General features: G+C 45.8%; 1 long non-coding RNA gene across 1 annotated transcript in view; it reads left to right on the top strand.

Moving 5' to 3' along the window:
- Positions 1-19,605, top strand: part of LOC121133488 — a 160,711-nt gene that overhangs the window by 80,521 nt on the left and 60,585 nt on the right. Inside the window, exons 2-3 of the long non-coding RNA XR_005870338.1 lie at positions 13,864-13,998; positions 14,749-14,796. This is a non-coding gene — a long non-coding RNA (uncharacterized LOC121133488). The remainder of the gene's footprint in view (positions 1-13,863; positions 13,999-14,748; positions 14,797-19,605) is intronic.

The following is a 19,605-nucleotide window of genomic DNA, read 5'->3' as shown; positions in this document are numbered from 1 at the left end:
GTGGGCCAGCCCAGGAACCAAACATCTAGGTAAAGGGCCTATGGATGGCGTTGATGGTATTGAAGTGCTAACTGACTCCCCCATGCTTTTGACCGTGTTTCTGTGAATGCATAGAAGAGAGCTGGACCTGGCAGAGAGTGGGGACTCAGTGGTCCTAGAGATCCCTACTCCCACCCCCTTCATCATGGTACAGATCAACTCAGGCTAATATGCCCAGAATGTCTTCTGTTTGGTTGTTGCTATTTTCTCTTCCCCTAGTTGGCAAGCTCTTAGGAGATAAGCTTGGGCACCATGTAGAATGTCCAGGCCTGGAGTGATACAGTTCTTCATTGGTACCCATGAAAATAGGTGGAGTCTGCTGGGAGCAAGGCTCTTCTTTGTTTACTGCTGACCCTGAAAAGAGATGGGTGGACTGACAGCTGAGCCATGACACTTCAGTTCCTTTCCTTACGGGGCTAATTAATGCCCAGATAATCTCTACAGGCAGACTGTTTGAACATCTCACTCTTAGCCATCCTCAGCAGCAGAGGGCCTGGCCTCCAGGTATTGCACACCTATCTCTTGCCAGTACAAATACCTTAAAATAATCTTGGGAAACTTTTGCAGATGTAAAATAACCATTAAGGTGCTTATAGTTTTGAAAATGTTCAATTTGGGCCTTTTTAATGTAGATTCAAATCTACTCTGGAGAACTGCTCAAAGAAAAAGCATTTTGTATAACTTTCCATTTGGCTTAGCAGGCAGACCACCTGCAGGCCTCTCAGGGACCCCACTTGGAGACCCACTGTGTTAGCAGCCAGCCTGGGTAGAGGGAAATAGCTGCTGTTCCTCTAAATGCTTCAGGAGGAACTGGCTAATGAATTAAAGGGGGATTGAAACACCCGACACCCAGTTGAAAGCAATCTCCATTAGTGTTGCCTGTGCAACACAACCATGAATTATTGTGTTGATTGGAGGAGACAAGCCATAAATTTCTCCTATTAAACTTCTTGACTCAGAATATCAGGCAGAGATTAATGACTTAAAAATAATACATGCAAATGTCATTGGCATACAGATGACCTGGGTTCTGGTCCCAGTAGGGGAAGTCCAGTTTATGGCTTAGAGTAAAGATTCACTTAGGGACTAGGGCAGAATACATAGGCCCATGTATGTAATAGTATTTTTCTGTTTTCTCAAAGAGTGGGGATTCCAGAGAAGTGAGAGGGGTTGAGATCAAGGACATCAAGAAAGGATATTCAAGGAGACCCCTCCCCTAATAGAGTTTTGATTCTTGTCTGCTCTGGGTTGGTTACCTTCATGAAGGTTTTCAGGAGGCAAACCCATAGAGGATGACAGTGAGCAAGCTTGGATTTTCCCAATTACCGCATGCTTAAATGTTGGTCTTTCTTTATAGGAAGCTGAAACCTGTCCTAACCAGACCTTGTGCCAGCATCAAAGACTACAGTGGCCTTCTTTCCCATCCAGCCTCCCAACCTCCACACTTCCTCCACTGTGGAACCACTTTGATCCCAGAATCTTGTCATGTACACCTTTGTTTAAAGGTGGGAGTGCAAACTTGTACAACCACTTTGGAAATCAGTAGGTGGTTTCTCAGACAATTGGGAATCACTCTACCTCAAGACCCAGCAATTCCACTCTTAGGCATATACCCAAAGGATGCACACTCACATCACAAGGACACTCACTCAACTATGTTCATAGCAGCATTATTCATAATGGCCAGAACCTGGAAACAACCTAGGTGCCCCTCAACTGAAGAATGGATAAAGAAAATGTGGTACATTTACACAACGGAGTACTACTCAGCAGTAAAAAAAATCAATGACATCTTGAAATTTGCAGGCAAATGGATGGAACTACAGAAAGTCATCCTGAGTGAAGTAACCCAGACCCAGAAAGACAAATATGATATGTACTCACTCATCAGTGGATATTAGACATAAAGCAAAAGAATACCAGACTACAGGCCAGAGAACCTAGGTAACAGAGAACCCTAAGAGAGACAGACATGGATTTGCCTAGGAAGGGAAAAAAAACAAGATCTATTGAACACCTTAGGAGCATAGAGAGCAGGGAGGATGGCGAAAGGGGAGAGGGGAAGAGGGAGGGGGAATAGGAAAAATGTATAGCTCAATAGAAAATAAATAAACAACAAAAAAAGGTATGCTTAGTATGGGATAGCCCTACCTATTCTCTCTAACACCTTAGACTGTATCTTTTTCTGATAGGAATCTTGACAGTTTCTCCTGTAGGTCTCTTTTGGGTGCTGTCCCATACCTGCTTCAGCATCTGAGATACCCTACTGACTCTATCAACTCAGCATTGAATCTGTCACTGAGTGATGGCCCATGGGTATCTGAGGTACTACCTGCAGGAGACAGGGATAGGCAAAGGTCCTAGGGACTTTGGGTCCAGCCTAGAGGGAGAAGCAATTCCCTTTGGTCATGCTTGTACTTCTAAGGAGCATGGTTGCTTGGAATGATGTCTGGCTCTGGGGGAATGGAGGCCCTGCTACCTGAATTCTATTCTTGTCTTGTTTCATGCCACCTGCGTCATCCCATCCCATGATACCCTCCAGAGTTCAGCACTAAGCTTGCTTTGTAGGACAGCCATCAAATGGCAGGGTATCAGCATTGTTCCTTGCAGATCCACACCGTGGTTCATACTTACCTGGGCCAATGCCAATGCCTGCAGGATGAGACTGAGTTCTCCATCAGTCCAACACTCATCTCCAAAGGGGTGGGGCCTGGAGCCTGACCTGGAATTAGATCTTCTTACTTAGTAAGCCACTGCCACTCTGAGGCCTCATGCTGGGGAACAGAGCATCAGATACAGTCTGGGAGGTGCTAGGAGGGATCATTTCTTCTCTCTCCTCCCTCTCCACTCCCTCCCCACTTTTTTATTTTTTTATTAACAAGGATGAAAGTAAATGTGAACTCGAAACAATAAGGCATGGAAAATCACAGAAATAACTTAATTAAGTTTTTAAAGATTTCCATGCTTGAATAAATTAGCCTTCCTGCAAATGTCACAACATTCAGAAAAAAAAATTGTAATCAATGGAGCACAATGCTTTCCTGCTCTTTATTTAAACGAAAGCTCCATTGGTGCGTTTCCTTTTACCCCTGCTCCTCCCCAGCAGCTGCTGCTCCTTGGCCCCCTGGCTTCAGGCAAGGGCACCAGACTCTCGAATCAGCATATTCCATTCTGGTTGCTGGGAAGGAAGAAAGATGGAGGATGGCCTGTGGGGGCAGGGCTGCGAGGATCAGACAGGGAGACTTTCCTTGGCATGCTGCTGGTCATAGTCCTGGCTATCCTTTGCAAGGAAGAAAAAGCTAATCTCCCTTTAGAGTGTAGGGGTGTTCTCTAGACTTGGGGTGTCTTCTAGACTTGTCTCCATGCATCAGAGCCAAGAGGGAGCATAATGAAGGATCAGAAACTCTGAAAGGCAAGAGGGTAAGGGCTAGTCACTCGTCATGTCTGGTATTTATCTCCTTTTCCAGGCCTTTCCTCATAACTGGGTCTGCCAGAGGCTGGAAGGTCTCAGGAAATGGCAGGAGAGGATGATGGGAAAGGGAGAGGGCCCTGATGTCCCACACAACTGTCCTGATGCAGCCGCATAGATGAGTCTCCATGGCCCTCAAGGCAGAAGGCAGCTTCCAAGGCTAATGAGCCCAGCCAGTGCTGCTTTGAGCATCCAGTGATGTCATGCTGGCTGCCAGGCCCTGCTATAATGCAGCTGTCAGGGCCCCGTGGGGAAAACTTGGGGAGAAATACGAGAAGCCTAAAAAGCAGCAAAAGGCCCAGTCAAGTGAAGGGAAATGGAATTACAGTAATGCTGAAAGCAAGCACACCGGAGAATTAAAATGCTTTGTTTTGGAACCAGATTCTACGCAGCCCAAGTTATTAAATTATTTATTGTTTGCCTCTCCAGTAATGGGAGAGATTGATGGCGTGTATGTGGGATCAGCCAGGGCAGAAATTGCTTTAATTATGAGATACATTTGGGGGCCACCCTGGGTCTAGGCTGGTGCCCCTGGTGCTTGGGACTGAGAGTGGTAATGGGATGTTCAGATGTTAATTAGATCCCTCAGATGCATTCATGGTAGTAACCTGTCGTGATCCTCCAGGCTGGCTGTGATAGACCATTTCCCTGGCTTGTTTCATGGCCTCAAATAGTTTTGCTTGTGTGGCATGGCATGTTGATAGGTAGCTGTCTCCAGGACCCCAGGAGCTCACAATCTGCCATCACGCCTGAGTTTGGAGTGAAGATGATTTAGGATCCCAAAAGAAGATAGGGTAGGGTCAATGGTATGGAAGACTCCCGCAGCCCTTTCTTTCATCTTGACCACTCTGCATCCTTTGGCACTGTTGGGAAAGCAGGGCAAAGACGACAGCACATTTCACAGAGGAGGGGTGGAGGCTTGGAGCTTTGCCTAAGCCCTCCAGCGGGTGAGTGGCAGGTTCTACTTGGCTTGGCTCCAGAATCTAACCTTAAAGACTGTGCTATTGTACTGTATGGTTCAAGGGATAGAGAAGACGGAAGCAGGGGGTGATGGGGTGATGTTGCTATGGCTTTGGCTGTCCTCTTACAGTTGGCAGAAGTCTAGTCTCTCCCTAGGAGTCCCTGCCTCCTAGTCAGCAGGACTCAGCTCAAGGCTGCTTGTTGATTGATGAATGGATTAATTCAAGGTAGTTTAAGGAGAGGGACCCCCCTCTTAATCCCAAACCCAGGGATCAGTTGATTGATGAATGGATTAATTCAAGGTAGTTTAAGGAGAGGGACCCCCCTCTTAATCCCAAACCCAGGGATCAGTTGGTTTGTGATCCAGATCCAAGGAAAACCAAGATCAGGGATCAGGGACTCTACTGTCACAGAGGACCTAAGCTCCTCACCTGGCTCTTCTCGGAGTGATCAGGGCAAAGGGCCAGTGATCTGAACCTCTGCTCCCAGGTCCCTGTCTCTGACCTGTTATTTCATGAGAAATAACAACAGGGAAACCACCCTCAAGCCATCTTAAAACCCTGCCTGTGACATCCCGAGACTCAAGGGGTTTGAGATGAATCAACAGTATTAGTGACTGTTTGTCCAACAGCCAGGAGTGCCTAGGGAAGCAGATTGCCAAGGCGACTGTGGAAGCAAAGGTCTGGGAGGAACACTTTGCTTCCTCAATTAGAGCTGGTTTTCCTTTTCCTGCAAATTTGGGGACTCTTCTGTTATTAATGACCTTTTTGGATTTATGCCCAGGACTTAGAGATATTGTCTTCAGCTCCAGGTAATGAGGTCGCAACTGATCCTGAACAAATGGAGGAAGTTATTTAATAATTACTCTGCACTGTCTGAGGGTGACCTTTCATTTGTCGAGATGAGAGGCATCTGTTTATCCTCACCCCCAAGCATGAGTCTTTGATATTTTGGGGTTAGTTCTGGATGGCATCCATTTTGCTTTCCGCCTTTGTTGTTTGGTCCTGGCTTTTTAAAGACTTTCTGTTTGAAGGGACTGCTGGATTCGCCGTGTGAGGTTGTTGCAGTGGAAGGAACTCAGCCTCCTGAGTGCTGGGATCAAAGACATTCGTCATCAATACCCAGCTGACTTCTAAACTTTTAAAGATTTATTTCTATTAATATCATTTTTAAAAGTGTGTGTGTGTGTGTGTGTGTGTGTGTGTGTGCATGTGAATGCAGGTGCCCAAGGAGCCCAGAGGGGTAGTATTCACCTAGAACTAGAGTCACAGTTGGTTTTGAACTATCCCATGGGACGCTGGAACTAAACTCAGGTCCTCTGTAAGAGCAGTGTTCACTTGTAACCACTGAAACATCTCTGTAGTCTGTGATTCTTAGATTTTGTATAGCTACATATAATTGTGTATTTATATCTGGCCTGACAGTAGAAGTGAAGCTATTGAGGGGACAGGGGACACTTGTGTGGTAGAGTAGGGGGTGAAAAGTTTCTGTACCCTGATAAGCCTTTCCGCCAATATAGCAATCCAAATCAGACCAAATCAAACCGAAGTAGAGAAGGCCCACATGTAATGGATACAACGCTCCTGAATGACCTTCCAGTCCCCCAGAGAGGAAACTGGAGAAACCACAAGTTTGTCTTCTGGGAGGCAGTTTAAATATCTGGCGGGGGTGGTCTTTAGTATCTCTGGGGGATGGGTCATCATTTAGTGGGCTTTCTGAGATCAGCAGAGTTTGGAGAGAGATGGGGAGGGGGCTTTGGTGGAACTTTAATCATAACATTCCAGACTCTTTGGGTATATGGATGCTAGGGGCTGAAGTGAAGCTTCCACCATAATGAGCGGGAGGAGAAAGGGAAGATTTGGGAGCATGGGGGAATATATTTAATATGAAATATAAACTTATATGAAGATGTCCTTTTATAATGGAACTGTATACAATGAATAAACACAGTGAAAAACAAAATAGCTAGTATGTTAATTATTACATGAGTTACTATACATATTAATCAACTGACTAACGTGTACACAGTCCTTTAACTCTTGCCTGTTGGTTGTCCTTTGCTGTTCAGGGTGTGAATTTGTATCTGTCCTCATTCTTAGAACAGTCCCCGGAACTTGTCACAGAGTTGTCACGGCCACCCTAGTCTTCTGGTGGAAAATTCCAATTGTTCATGAGTGCTTGGGGGGATGTCCACCCAGACCCTTTGTCTTCTACATCCAGTCTACCTCTTTTGAATAAGACCTCTTTGTCTCCTAGATCCTTAAGAATTATTATACCCAATAATACTCAAGTCTGGATTGATGACCAAAGACTTGGTCTAGTCCAATTTCTTCTCCCTTCAAATCCATATTGTTTCATCAGTGTGATCTCAGAAAGGAAATTATTCTTGTTATTTATTTATTTATTTTTGAAGAGCATGGAGTTGGCAGGGTGTCAGAAGTCTGACAGGAGAGATCTAAAGGAAATTGTATCCCTCATGGCTAGGGAGGCCAACGCCACTTTTTGGAGCCTTTCATTCCTCCTGTATGAGCAGAGAAAGAGAGCTAGGGTGGGTTGGAGCGAGAGGAGATCAGCTTTGGGTTAGAGGAGCGACATGAGTTCGAGTGAATCTTTGCAACTCATCAAGCTGACCTCAAGCCATGATGGCTGTTGGGGGAAAAGGACCTGTGCCCTCACACTGTGTTCCTAGGTTACATTCCCAGAATGGTCTCGATCCACACATGAAGCATGCATGTAGCCAGTTCCTCATCTGACTTTCTCAGGAGGCCACCAGGGTGCAGCTCATTGTCTGTTGAATGAACATGAAACCATAGTGCCTAGCACTATGTAGAAAGTCAACAAAACTGTGCTGGGGGGAAAAAAAACCAAAACAACCCCCCAAACTAAACCAACAATGCCTCAGCAGGGCTTGTTCTGGGCTTCCCTTGGCAGGTCTCATCACTTTGGAAACTGCTGTTATGGATCTGTCTAGCTGCAACTGTTTTCCTAACCACAGTCCCAAACCTTGCTTTGTCAAGTCAGAGAGAGAGAGAGAGAGAGAGAGAGAGAGAGAGAGAGAGAGAGAGAGAGACAGAGACAGAGACAGAGACAGAGACAGAGACAGAGAGGAACCTGAGACTGTAAGGCTGTGAGGACTGAGGAGACTTAGAAAAACATCCTTGCTTTTCTAAGTGAAAGGATTTTCTTCTTCTCTACTCTGCTGAATTTTCTTTCTATCCTTTTCTCATTTCTTTCCACCATCCTGGGTCTACAGAGCAATTGTTTCACCACCCCCTTTCCATACTTCTACTGTCTCCATCTGGAAAAGCTCAGTGTAGGTGTGGGGCAAACCATCTCTTGAAACAGAGAAATTGAAATGCAGGGCTCACCCTGCGTTGGTCTCCACAGATGGCCTTCATCCCTCCCTCCCTTCCTCCCTTCCTTCTTTCTTCCCTCCCTTCTTCATCCCTTCCCTCCTTCCTTTCTCATCCCCTTTTTTCCCTACCCACTCTTTTCTTTTTTAAAACAGTTTTACTTTGTAACCCAGCTGTCCAACTTCTGAGACTTGTACCACAATACCTGGCCCAGGTGTGATGTATCCCATGGGTGTACATATTTCTATTGGCCGTTTTAGCTGTTTCCTCAAGAGTGTTCATTTGGAGACTTACTTGTCCATCTTTCCTTCTAGACTTGGAATGGCCTTTAGGTATCAGTTTCATTTACTTTTTGGGCTCTCTTCATTGGTGAGGACCTCCCTTCATCTGTGCTTCATGTTAAAGGTCTTAGAGAGATCAGGGCGAACAAGAACACACCTAAACATGATAAAGGCAATATACAGCAAGCCAACAGCCAACATCAAACTAAATGGAGAGAAACTCAAGGTAATTCCTCTAAAATCAGTAACAAGACAAGGTTGTCTACTCTTTCCATATCTCTTCAGTATTGTGCTTGAAGTTCTAGTTAGAGCAATAAGACAACAAAAGGAGATCAAGGGGATACAAATTGGAAAGGAAGAAGTCAAACTTTCACTATTTGAAGATGTGACCTGAAAAATTATACCAGGGAATTCCTACAGCTGACAAACACCTTCAGCAAAGTGGCAGGATACAAGATTAACTAAAAAAATTTCAGTAGCCCTACTATATATAGATGATAAATATGCTGAGAAAGAAATCAGAGAACATCACCTTTTACAACAGCCACAAACAACATAAAATATCTTGGGGTAACGCTAACCAAACAAGTGAAAGACTTACCTGTGTGACAAAAACATTGAAAGAAAGAAGATACCAGAAAATGGAAAGATCTCTCATGCTCCTGGATAGGTAGGATCAACATAGTAAAAATGGCAACCTTATCAAAAACAATCTACAGATTCAATGCAATCCCCATCAAAATCCCAGCACAATTCTTCACAGAACTTGAAAGAACAACACTCAACTTTATATGGAAAAACAAAAAAACCCATGATAGCCAATGCAACCCTGTGCAATGAAGGAACTTCCGGAGGCATCACCATTTGACTTCAAGCTCTACTGTAGAGCTATAGTAATGAAAGCAGTTTGGTGTTGGCATCATAAAATTCTTATAGCTGTTCCTGGAGAACAGGTGCCGAGGCCTGGGGCCTTTTCCTGGGCCCACACGTCATCGTGTCTCCCACAGTGCTTGAGGCTGAAGAGGCATTGGGAATCACTGGTTTGTCTGCAGAACCTAATTAGGTGGCAGAGGAGACTCAGCACTGAAAGGACTTAGATATCTAAGATCACAAAGTGGACTCCAGCGTGTCCAATCTGGGGCCATCTCCATGCACGACTATGAAGCTGTACCCTCAGCCACGTGTGACCTTGGCCCCTCTAACCCAACTGTTGGTTCGCTGAGGTGACCCCTTCCAAGGACCCTGATGACCAGCTTCACTGAAGACAGATCAGCTGCTCTGCCCGCCATACCTGTGCACACAGGCGCTGCCCGACTTTGTACTTCCCTCCTGTCTGGGGACTGAAGCCAAAGCCTCGAACAAAACTGTCTTCTGAGGGCTTCTTGGCTGTCCTGTTTGTAAAGCCCTTCACAGCCAGCCCTGCCTTTCATTTCCTTAATCTTAAATTGCATCAAAAAGGGAGAGATTAGAGGTAAAACCTCAATAAAGGACTGAACAAAAGCCTGCTCCCCCATTGGATTCTCACACCTAGCTTTGCCTTTTTCCCTCCCTCTTGTCTGACAGACCCAGTGTATGAACCTCTTCTCCTTTTCCTTTAAAAAAAACTTAGATTAAAACACTATTTAGAAAAGGCCCACAAGTTTGAAGTCACCTCTGGTTCATACATTAAACATCAAATGTACATTAACTGTGAATTATGGTCATGAAAAGTAAATCTTTTAATGCCGTTTTCTGTGTTCCACCGCCAAAGCTTAGCATTAATGGCCTCTTTGCCACTCCATGAAGGATGGGCTTCTTTCCAGCTCTCACCACCGCAGAGGCTCCCTCTCTGTGCAACTGTAAACATGCAGCCATGTGAAAAGATGGCTGGGGAGTTTAAACCAACCATATCTGCCTAGGTGGGACAAGCCATCTATCCTCAATGGACTGGGGGTTGGGGGGAGGTCATGCCTGGAACAGGATCTATAGATAAGCCCTCTTTCACCCTGAAAGCTCTGTTGATTGTTTGCAACAGTAGGTCCTGAGGAGCCATAGTTGTCAGGAAAGTGACTAACTGGTGTCTAGATTGAGACGTTCATCTGAAGACCCGACAAGAGAGCAGCAAGCTGGCTTCGGTGCCAAGGCAGGCTGATGGGAAACAGTGGTGAATCTCCATGGCTGGGCTTCGGTTGGATACTGAGCTCTTGTACAGCACAGACATCTCTCTCTTTTCCCACTGTGTCAGGATGAGGAGCAGTGAGCAAGGGCGATAAGCATTCACAACCTTCATTCTTCTGAGAAGGGCCTATTCTTTAATGCTCTGGAAGCTTCCCCTCAGTGGAGCTAAGATGTATACAAAGGCGGTAGCTACGATCTGATCAAGCCTGGGATGTCAAGAGTACCCAGCTATGGACAAGCCACAGCAGGTTTGGAGACAAAATTCGGGAAGTTAGAGTGAATTACTTCTTCCACTTGGGTTAAGATAAAGTACAGATAATGAGGGCAAAGCGGAGTAAAAGGCATGGTATCACACTGCAGTGTTTATGCACCTTTAAAGCTTGCAGTAAATTACACAAGTTATTTAAATACATTCTTTAATATTTATGCTTTGTTGTTTTAATAAAGACTTCTATTTTTAAATAAAAATGCATAATTAAGTGGAACAGAATATTTTCCTCTTTGACGTGCTTAATCATGCCTCTGGGAGGCGAAAAGTTGTTTGGATGAATAAAGGCCAGACCTACCCTCTGCTGTGTGGCACTCAGTAGGTGCTCGATAGATGTCCAATGATTAACAGTTATGTACTTGTCCCTGTGTTATGTTTTGGAATTTTGGTGAGGTGTGGGGGGGGAAGTTGAAAGGGGAAGGGGAGAGGAAGGGAAGGAGGGGGAGAGAAGCTGTGCTCTAATGGAGCTTATAATATAATAAGGGAGGCAGACATTTGTTACAGAACTGAGTATAGGCTTCCAAGGGAGATAGGGAGACATGAGAGCTTTGTCTGATGAGAATGTATGATGAAGGAACCTAAGCTGGTTAGAAACCTAGGAAGAGAAAGGAAGGCAGGCATCCCTAAGGAGATGATGATTGCATTTAGATCTAAGGGCTAGTAGGAAATTGTTGGAGGAGAGGCTTAGAGGGCCCCAGCTGAGTATTTCCTGTGAACCAAAGCTAAATGTTAGGAGGAAGACCTGCATGTGAACAACTTTGAAGAAGGCAGATGACTTAGCTTGGTGACATTGCAATCCCTCCTGAGGTTGGGTTGGGGAACCATGCTTGGGAACTGAAATCCAGTCCCATCTCCCTCTTCCCCACAAGACACTGCAGCAGTGTAGAGGAAAGCCCACTTTTCTGGGCTGTCTGGAGGGACAGTTCTAGCAAGTCCTCCTAGAGTCCCCTAAGTGTTCATGTGGTATTGGGGCTGGAGGACTGCAAGGCAGGCGAGGGCTGGTCAGACTGGCAAGTTTCTAGGGTCAGACAACCGGGACTGGGAACCCGTGCTAACGGCTTAGGCCTTTGTCCAAAGAACAATGAGGAGCTAATGAAGGGCTCTAAGAGCGTTTGTGTATGATGATCAGATTTACATTTTCAAAAAGATCATCCTGGTTGCAACGTGGGGAATTGATTATCGGGGCATTAGGGCAGCAGCAGATACCGTTTAGGGGTATAGATTGCATTTTGGGGTTATGGATTCTGATGTATCTTTCCTAATAGAATGTCAAGTAGGTTTGGATAAGCTGGTGAGAATAGGTGGCTTGATGTGTATGTGCACATTCTTATGTGTGTGTTGATGTGTGTGTGCGTGTGTGTGTGTGTGTGTGTGTTTGTGTGTGTGTGTGTGTTTATGTACACCCATATAGTTGTCACCCCCAGTCACTCACCACCTTATTTTTTGAGACAAGGTCTCTCACTGAACATGCAATGCATGGATTTGGCTAGATTGACTGGCCAGCATGGCCAAGTAATTCTCCTGTTCCTGTGCCCCCAGTTGCTGAGGTCACAAACTCATGCTGGTATGTCTGATTTGTTACATGGGTTGGGGATCCAGACTCAAACCTTCTTACTTACACAGGAAGCACTTAACTGACTGAACCATCTCTCCCCAGCCCAGTTGTTGATGCTTGGTTGTAATCTCCAGTCATTGGCTCTGAGGTATGTAGTGATTTCATAAATAGGTAGATAGGGAAATAGAAGGATGTACATGGAGTCTACTTGGGTGCCAAGGTTGGCTTCCTGAGGCCAAATCAGTGTCTAGAAAACCAGAAAAAGCTGACTGGTTTAGCTCAGCATGGGAAAACACCTGTGAAGAAGGCTACAGTCACAGAATGTGGTAACATTGCTTCTCCTAATGCAAGTGTTTGTAGAACTTCAGATGTTTCTAAATGATCCCAGCCAGGAACCAAGAAAGACACAAACTTGACTTTAGTGTTCAATATGTGTGGATGAGGCTAGATGTGGTGGATAAGTGGGAGGTTCTAAAATGAGCAGGGTTTGGGGTCAGAGTGACAATGAAAAAGAGGGCCCGAGGACAAGTCTAAGACTTGTAGAACCTCACCATGCTCACTGTAAGACATGGGAGCATGGTGGGAAAGGTTGATCTAGTGCGCCTCTGAGAGACTGTAGGCTTTAGCCTTGGGCCCATGGGCTGCTCAGCTTGAAGAAGAAAACAAGCTATGGTCCCTCAATGACATGTGGGTTTGGACTTTTGATAAAGGCTGAGGTTTGATGGGACACAGTTGAGAAGTATATGGGTTTGAGTTTGAGCATGGACAGTCTTTGATACTCACAGATGTTCTAGGACCGGAGACAGGAGAGGTTGTTATAAAGTCATACATTACAACAAACACATGATACCTCTCAGGTCAATTACTTGGTCCTCCTTCCCTCCTTCCCTCCCTCCCTCCCTCCCTCCTTCTTTTCCTCTCTTTCTTCCTTTGTTCCTTCCTTAATTCTTCCCTTCATCCCTTTCACTCCCTCCTTCCCTTCCTCCCTTCCCCTCTCTCTTTCTTTCATTGACAAAGCTTAAGATGCATTTTACAATAGCAAAGAAAAATTTGGGGTTATCTAATATTGAGAAGAAAATAACAAGAAGTGGAGTCTTAATGCAGTTGGTCCAACTTCTTACCAATCAGGGTTTAAACCAAACCTGTTAACTTTGGTAATAACGTTGGACCTTCTTCTACACATTTAAAAATGAATCAACTAGCTTGATCTTCATAATAAGCTTGCAGTACCTCTGGGAGCCAGTTGTTATTAACCACACTATGCAGAGAAAGAAACTGACAAACACCTGAGAGATAATGTAACTTATCTAAGCAAACAAGAATCAAATCCAGACCACCTAGACTCTCATGCTAAATGTCCTAAAAGAAAAACAAATGAGAAACTTTTGGGTTCTCAAGGGCAGATTTATCTAGACACTGGAGACTCATCCCTCTCTCTCTCTCTCTCTCTCTCTCTCTCTCTCTCTCTCTCTCTCTCTCTCTCTCTCTCTCTCTCTGATGTCTAAGAAGTGAGCCGCTGAGGGACTGGGGCCTAGCCATGTAGAAGAGGATAGCCTGGCCATCATAGAGTCTCTCAGGTCACATCTCACAGTAAATCTTGGGCACATGGTAGCTTGTAAAGTGGATTCTTCCCTGTGAGCCTTCCTAGTCCCCCCAAACCAGATGTGGTTGTGATATGTATAACTATCACCCCAGTGGTAAAACATGATGTGTTTTGGTTTTCTTTGCTTTATAGTTAAATGATAACCTTGGATCCATTGTTCTGCCTCTGTTCTTTCCAGAAATCTCTATCCATAGGACAGCCAAACTGAGGATGCTGGGATGAAGAAGGACAGAGTCAGAAGAGCCATCAGCAGATGCAGGGGAAGAAGGACATGTCAAAAATGAGATAACAAGCCATGAGCTACATGTAGAGGGTAGATAAAAGCATATGGGTTCATTTAAAATGTAAAACTTAGCTAGTAACAAGACTCAGCTATCAGCAAACATTTACAATCAATATTAAGTTTCTGAGTGATTATTTGGGGTGACTTCTGGCACAGTTAAACTCTAGCTACAGGCTGCTGGCATCACTTAGGTGATGTTTCCTTCCATGCAACCTAGGCTGGCATTTTCTGAACTCATATTTTCTCTATCAAGTTACCCACGGACAACATGTCTATAAGCCTTGTCTTCACCTGAAGACCTCAGATGTTATTTCGTTGATCTAGAGCAAACAATGCTGAAATTGTGACAAGCACAGAACATGAGCGGGAGATCAGTTCCTCTGAGTCTCATGCTGTGGGGTAGATCCACTACCAAGAGGGCTTTGCCCATGCTATACTTCCTTTTATTCTAAATTCAAAATAAAATCCTTCACATAATTTGTTCCAAATTCAAAATAAAGATTCTGTTGAGTGGAAAAATGAAAACTTCCCATTAAACACACGTTTGTCACCTAATGAAATGCATTCAAAACAGAGATAAAACCTGCTTAGTTACCTGGGAGTCATCTGTTAGAGCCAAGAATAAGAATCCCATGTAAAAAAACAGGGTTCATGACAACCTACTGAGAATATCTTAGGCTGGGAATACTGGTTTGTGCAGGAAACACAGAAGGCCAATGTCATTCCAAACTCCATTTCTGTTTTACGCTGTGTCTTTTCTCTTTGGATGGACAATCAAAGGTTGCCAGAGTCGTCCTGAGATTTGATTCAATTTGCAATGCGGCTGAGGTATGTGATGCTGCTGACTTTACCTCTTTACTCCAGGGGCTGGGGGTGTGGGAGGAGACAACCAAGGGGAATCCCATGGGCTGGGGAGGGATTCATCTGTCCCTTAAATAAACAAAGCAGGCAGTGCTCTGGGGAATGTGCAAACGAGTACTTTGCTGAGATGATGTCTTCACCAGGGGCCATACCTGTAGCACCCGGAACATTTCTTCTTCTAAGATCTTCCTTTATTCCTGTCACGCCTCCCCTCACACTCAACAATCCACAGAAAGAAACAAAGAGAATTCCTTCTTGCTTCTTGTTCCCAAGAGGAAGGCTTTGCATCATTAAAATAACCATCCTAAAACTGAAGAAAGTTAGAATGCAAAGGAAGAAAATGCAGAAGTGCAATGCATCTGCAAACAAACTACAGGTCTTTGTGCAGTAAACGATGCTTATTACCATATTGCAATGCATCTGCAAACAAACTACAAGTCTTTGTGCTATAAACGATGCTTGTTACCATACAGGGACACCTAGCTTCAGTCCATGTCTTTTCTTGGGATCTCTCCATTTTGTTTCCAGTGTGATAGCACACAGAGGTCTTCAGGTAAATGCTTGATAGTTCACTGTAGTGGAGAGATCCAGGGAACAGGGCATTGCCAAATTCCCTAAGGGCCCCACTTGTGAGGAGCAGATGTGCGCGTTCACCGCGGGCTTCCTCTTCCTGGGGCCTTCCACTTATCTGGCAGAGTGTCCATACTTCTTTAATACAAAGCAGAAGTTCAGTGGCTAGTTCAGTTTATTCTGATGCCTCCTCTTCTGCAGGCATCAGGTACGTTACAGACAAGGAAATTGGGTTTCAGAAATAGCACCTGTCGGAGAACGGCAGGCAGCACCCCCCACCCTCGTCAGCACCAAATGGTCTTAATTAACTTTGGACACTTCTGTGCCTCACACTTTATTTCTGAATGTTATTGAAAGTTGTCAGAACTTGTCTCACTTTTTTCCCTTTTATTATTAATGTGTAAATACAATGCCTCAGGAGTGTTACTAAAACACAGAATCTAATCCCAGGAGATTAATTTATAAACGCAGCATAGGGTGAAGTTACATCCTGGTGACTGCAAATTGATGTTGGTAAGAGCCACAAGCGCCAGCCTCTTTAAACCCACTGGGATTCAGAAGGCCAACGGGACTGATAGGAAAGAGCCAGAACTGGCCAGCTGGACTCTACTTCCAGGATATAGCACCTTGGGTCCCTCCGGGTGAGAGGAGACTTAGGTAACCTTCCTTTCCAGATGAGGCAGAGCCCCCTGCAAGGCTGTCTGTCCATTAGCCAAGTCCATGAGCATTTATTGAGCACTTACCCCACATCAATCTATGCGCAGCCCAGTGGGAATCAAAACAAGCAAACAGTACTTACTGCTTGGGATGACCTTATCCTCACGGAGAGAATCAGACGTACACATTAAAACAACTGCTGGTCAAACAAAGCCAGATCCCAGCAAGTATGGAATTGCGGGCAGCGGATTTTAAGTGCACAGCTTACATAGGTGGGAGTGTCAGTGTGGACTGGAGTGATCAGGTATTTCCAGGGGGATGAGTTGCGGGTAGATTGTTGGGGTGGGGTACGCTGATCTTAAGCATAAGACAGTAGAGTTAAGGGTAGGGTGCCCAGGCTTCATCTAGAAGAGGAGGGAGACCTGGCCTGTGGTCACTGCCATGACTTTTATGTCCTCCGGAGAGCTCTGGACATCAAGGATAATTCAATGACTCAGAAGCTAAGTATCCATGGGCCCAGTGTCACCTACCTGTGCCCATGGGAGCACTGAGCACAGAGTAGCCAAGCTCCTCAAATAAAGAAATAAAAGGACCCAATGTCCAAATGGGTAAGGGTGGGACAGGGATACCTGTGCCTTAAGGGTTCATCTGGGCAGAGGATCTGTGATGGGCAGGGCTGAGAGCAACAGGACCTTCCACTTTGAGAGTCTTGATGTCCTGTTTAGTGACCAGGGACAGATGGTGGCGCATGGGGACACCTGTTGGAGGGCCAGGGTTTAGCTCCTCTCCTGTGGGTTAAATACGCTGTGGGTCTCACTTTTTCTGCCATGGTCTCCCACCTGCCTGACTAGCTTTTGTGTTGCTGCAGACCCCTCCAGGCATCTTACATAAGCGGGTTTGGAGTGGGAGAGCAGTGCAGACCCGACAGGAGTGTCTGAGGTCTTCCCAGGCTAGTTCCAGCAGACAGATGCAGAAGGGAGAGACAGTGGCTGGCATGTGCACTCTAGGGAGAAGAGCAGCGAGGGCGGGGCGTGGCAGACAGAGTGGAAGGGAGACTTTCCTTGGCTTCCTTTCTCCAGCAAAGCTCTAGAAGATGTGGCAGCTGCTCCAGGAAGCTCTCATTATGGTTGCAAACTGACACCCCAATCTGAGGGTCATCAGAACCAGGCTGACAGGTAGTAGGCAAGAGCAGGCTGCCAAGGAAGCCAATGACGAGCAGACTTGCTCGGCAGCCCACAGGTGTGGAGGAACGGGCCATCTGCTGCCTTCTTGCTGGTTTCCTACATGTACAACAATTCTCCCTCCCTCACTGAGTCCTTGGGTACGGAGGCCTCCAACTGTACTTTTACACCCAAGCTAGTCACCTCAGCTGCCACACCACACCCACTCACCCCTTCTGGGCTCAGATGGCCTAACAGACAATTTACTTGGGCCCTGCCAGGGGACACCAGAGAAGAAGGTGGAACAGGGCTGGAGTCATCTAAAGGGGAAGAAGTGAGAAATGCTGCCATGCCACTTCTCTTTCTAGAAACCCAGAGTCCAAAGAAACCAGAGCCCAACACTGCACTTTAACAAAAGGGGCAGTTCAGCCTCAGTTTTCTCCCTGGGAGTTTGAGCGGGCTGGGAGGTGGGGAGGGGACAGGATCTGGCAAGTGGAGGCTAGACTCAGATCATATGTTCACGTTTCTCTTGGGCAGGAGCTCAGGACTTTGGGATTTCTCCCCTCTTGTTAGTCATGCACTGGCTACCCTGCTCCTCAGCCCCTACCATGCATAGATACCACAGCCCAAGTTGTTAATCAGTGAAGGACAGACTGGTGGGGATGCCAGAAGATGAAAGGGAGGGGGATGCCGCACACCTAGTAGGTGTTGACTATATATGCACCTAGCTAGGACCGATCATTGGTCCTTTGCTTACTGCAGAAGTGAGACCCAGAGTAGAAGACCATTGGCCTGGTAGACAGAGGCCGTGGTCCTTGGCAGCTCAACCCTATTAGCTAAGCTGGTGGGAGCCAGCCGCTGCTTTTGAGAACTCAGACAATTGATCCCATTGAAGGGCTGCTCTTTGGAGTTGCTGCCAACCCGATCTCAGGCCGGCAGCCTCGTGCCTTTCCTTTGGTCTCAGCCCACTTGCTGGAGCTGCCCTTCAGAGGAGGCTCACAGCCTCCCCATGGGGCTGTGGATTAACCCTTAAAAGCTGAATTTTGTTTGCAGAATTCTCTCTGAAGTAGAGGGAGCCTCTGGAGTCTCTTGCTCTTGCTGCTGGTTGGCTAGGGAGACCCATGAGGTCATATGGGGCTGGCAGTGGTTCAGCTTCTGGCCTTGAATACTACATATACTGAGGCTGGAATTCTGCCAGGAAACAGTGCTCATGGGGCCCAGCCTGTCAGTCCTGCCTTCCCCGGCTAGCTCCATGTGGCTACTGAGCTGGCCTTAACTTGGCATGGAGGGCACTGGCTTCTTCCATGTAGGTCGAATACTGTGCTTGGGTGTTTGTCTGGAGAGCCTGGGGTCAGTCCACAGGAAATCGCTTCCTTTAATCTGCCCTGATCTGTCTGGCCTTGGTCCCATTCACACTCCTGGGCTTCAGTCCTGGTTTCCTTATTAACTCCTTGATTCCAGAACCCAATGTTGTGCCTGCTTCTTCCCTGGTCCTTCCCTACCCATTGTAGTTTCCTGAGCTGTTCTCTTAGCTTGCTCAAGCTGCTGTGGGCTATTGTCCAGAGCTAAGCCCATATTGTCAGTCTGCCTTTGAGTGTCTCTGCTTCCATTAGTGTTGTCTCCATGATGGAGAAAAGTGCTATGATGTGGTACAGTCAACATATTAAATGTAGAGAAGAAAGATTTTTGTAGGCAGCCTGGGGTTTTCAATACTATTATCTATCTATCTATCTATCTATCTATCTATCTATCTATCTATCTATCTTTAGTACATGTTACTATCAAATAGCATTTATGTTGCCCATGGGGTAGGATAGGAAATTATTTGCAATGGCTATTTCTATACTAGGGTATCTACCTTCCCTGTTGACAGCTCTCTCTTTCTCTCTTTGGTGTAGATGTATATTGCTTTTGGAGAAACATCTTTCATGCCACTCCAGTTCTATTTCTCTGTTTCCTCTAGATGTGTTTTGAAGACTCAAGAGTACTCTAGTATCATGTTCCAGGCTCTAGACATGGCGATTAGTTCAGGGTTGAGCATATAACCCAACTTACCCAATCCATTTATGACTTAGAACCTGGGCGAGCCAGGGCAGACAAGAGAAGTTCTTCCTCTATTGGACTCCAGATGGTGAGAAAGTCATCCTGATGGAGCTTCAGAAACTCGTGACCAGGTCTTGTGTGGCATGGAGCCAGGACTTAAGAAATGTAGCCAAGACAGGCAGGTGGATCTTTGTGAGTTCCAGGCTAGCCTGGCCTATAGAGCGAGTTCCAGGACAACCTCCAAAACAATACACAGAAACCCTGTCTCGAAAAACCAGTAAATAAACAAATAAGAAAGAAAGAAAGAGGAACTTGGTTCTGAGGACAGTTTTATGTGTCATTTCCA

Source organism: Mesocricetus auratus, unplaced genomic scaffold (genome assembly GCF_017639785.1).
Source record: "Mesocricetus auratus isolate SY011 unplaced genomic scaffold, BCM_Maur_2.0 Super-Scaffold_100022, whole genome shotgun sequence".
NCBI classification, from domain to species: domain Eukaryota; kingdom Metazoa; phylum Chordata; class Mammalia; order Rodentia; family Cricetidae; genus Mesocricetus; species Mesocricetus auratus.
Note: the sequence above shows the minus strand (reverse complement) of the source record. Positions and strands in the feature narration are given on the sequence as shown.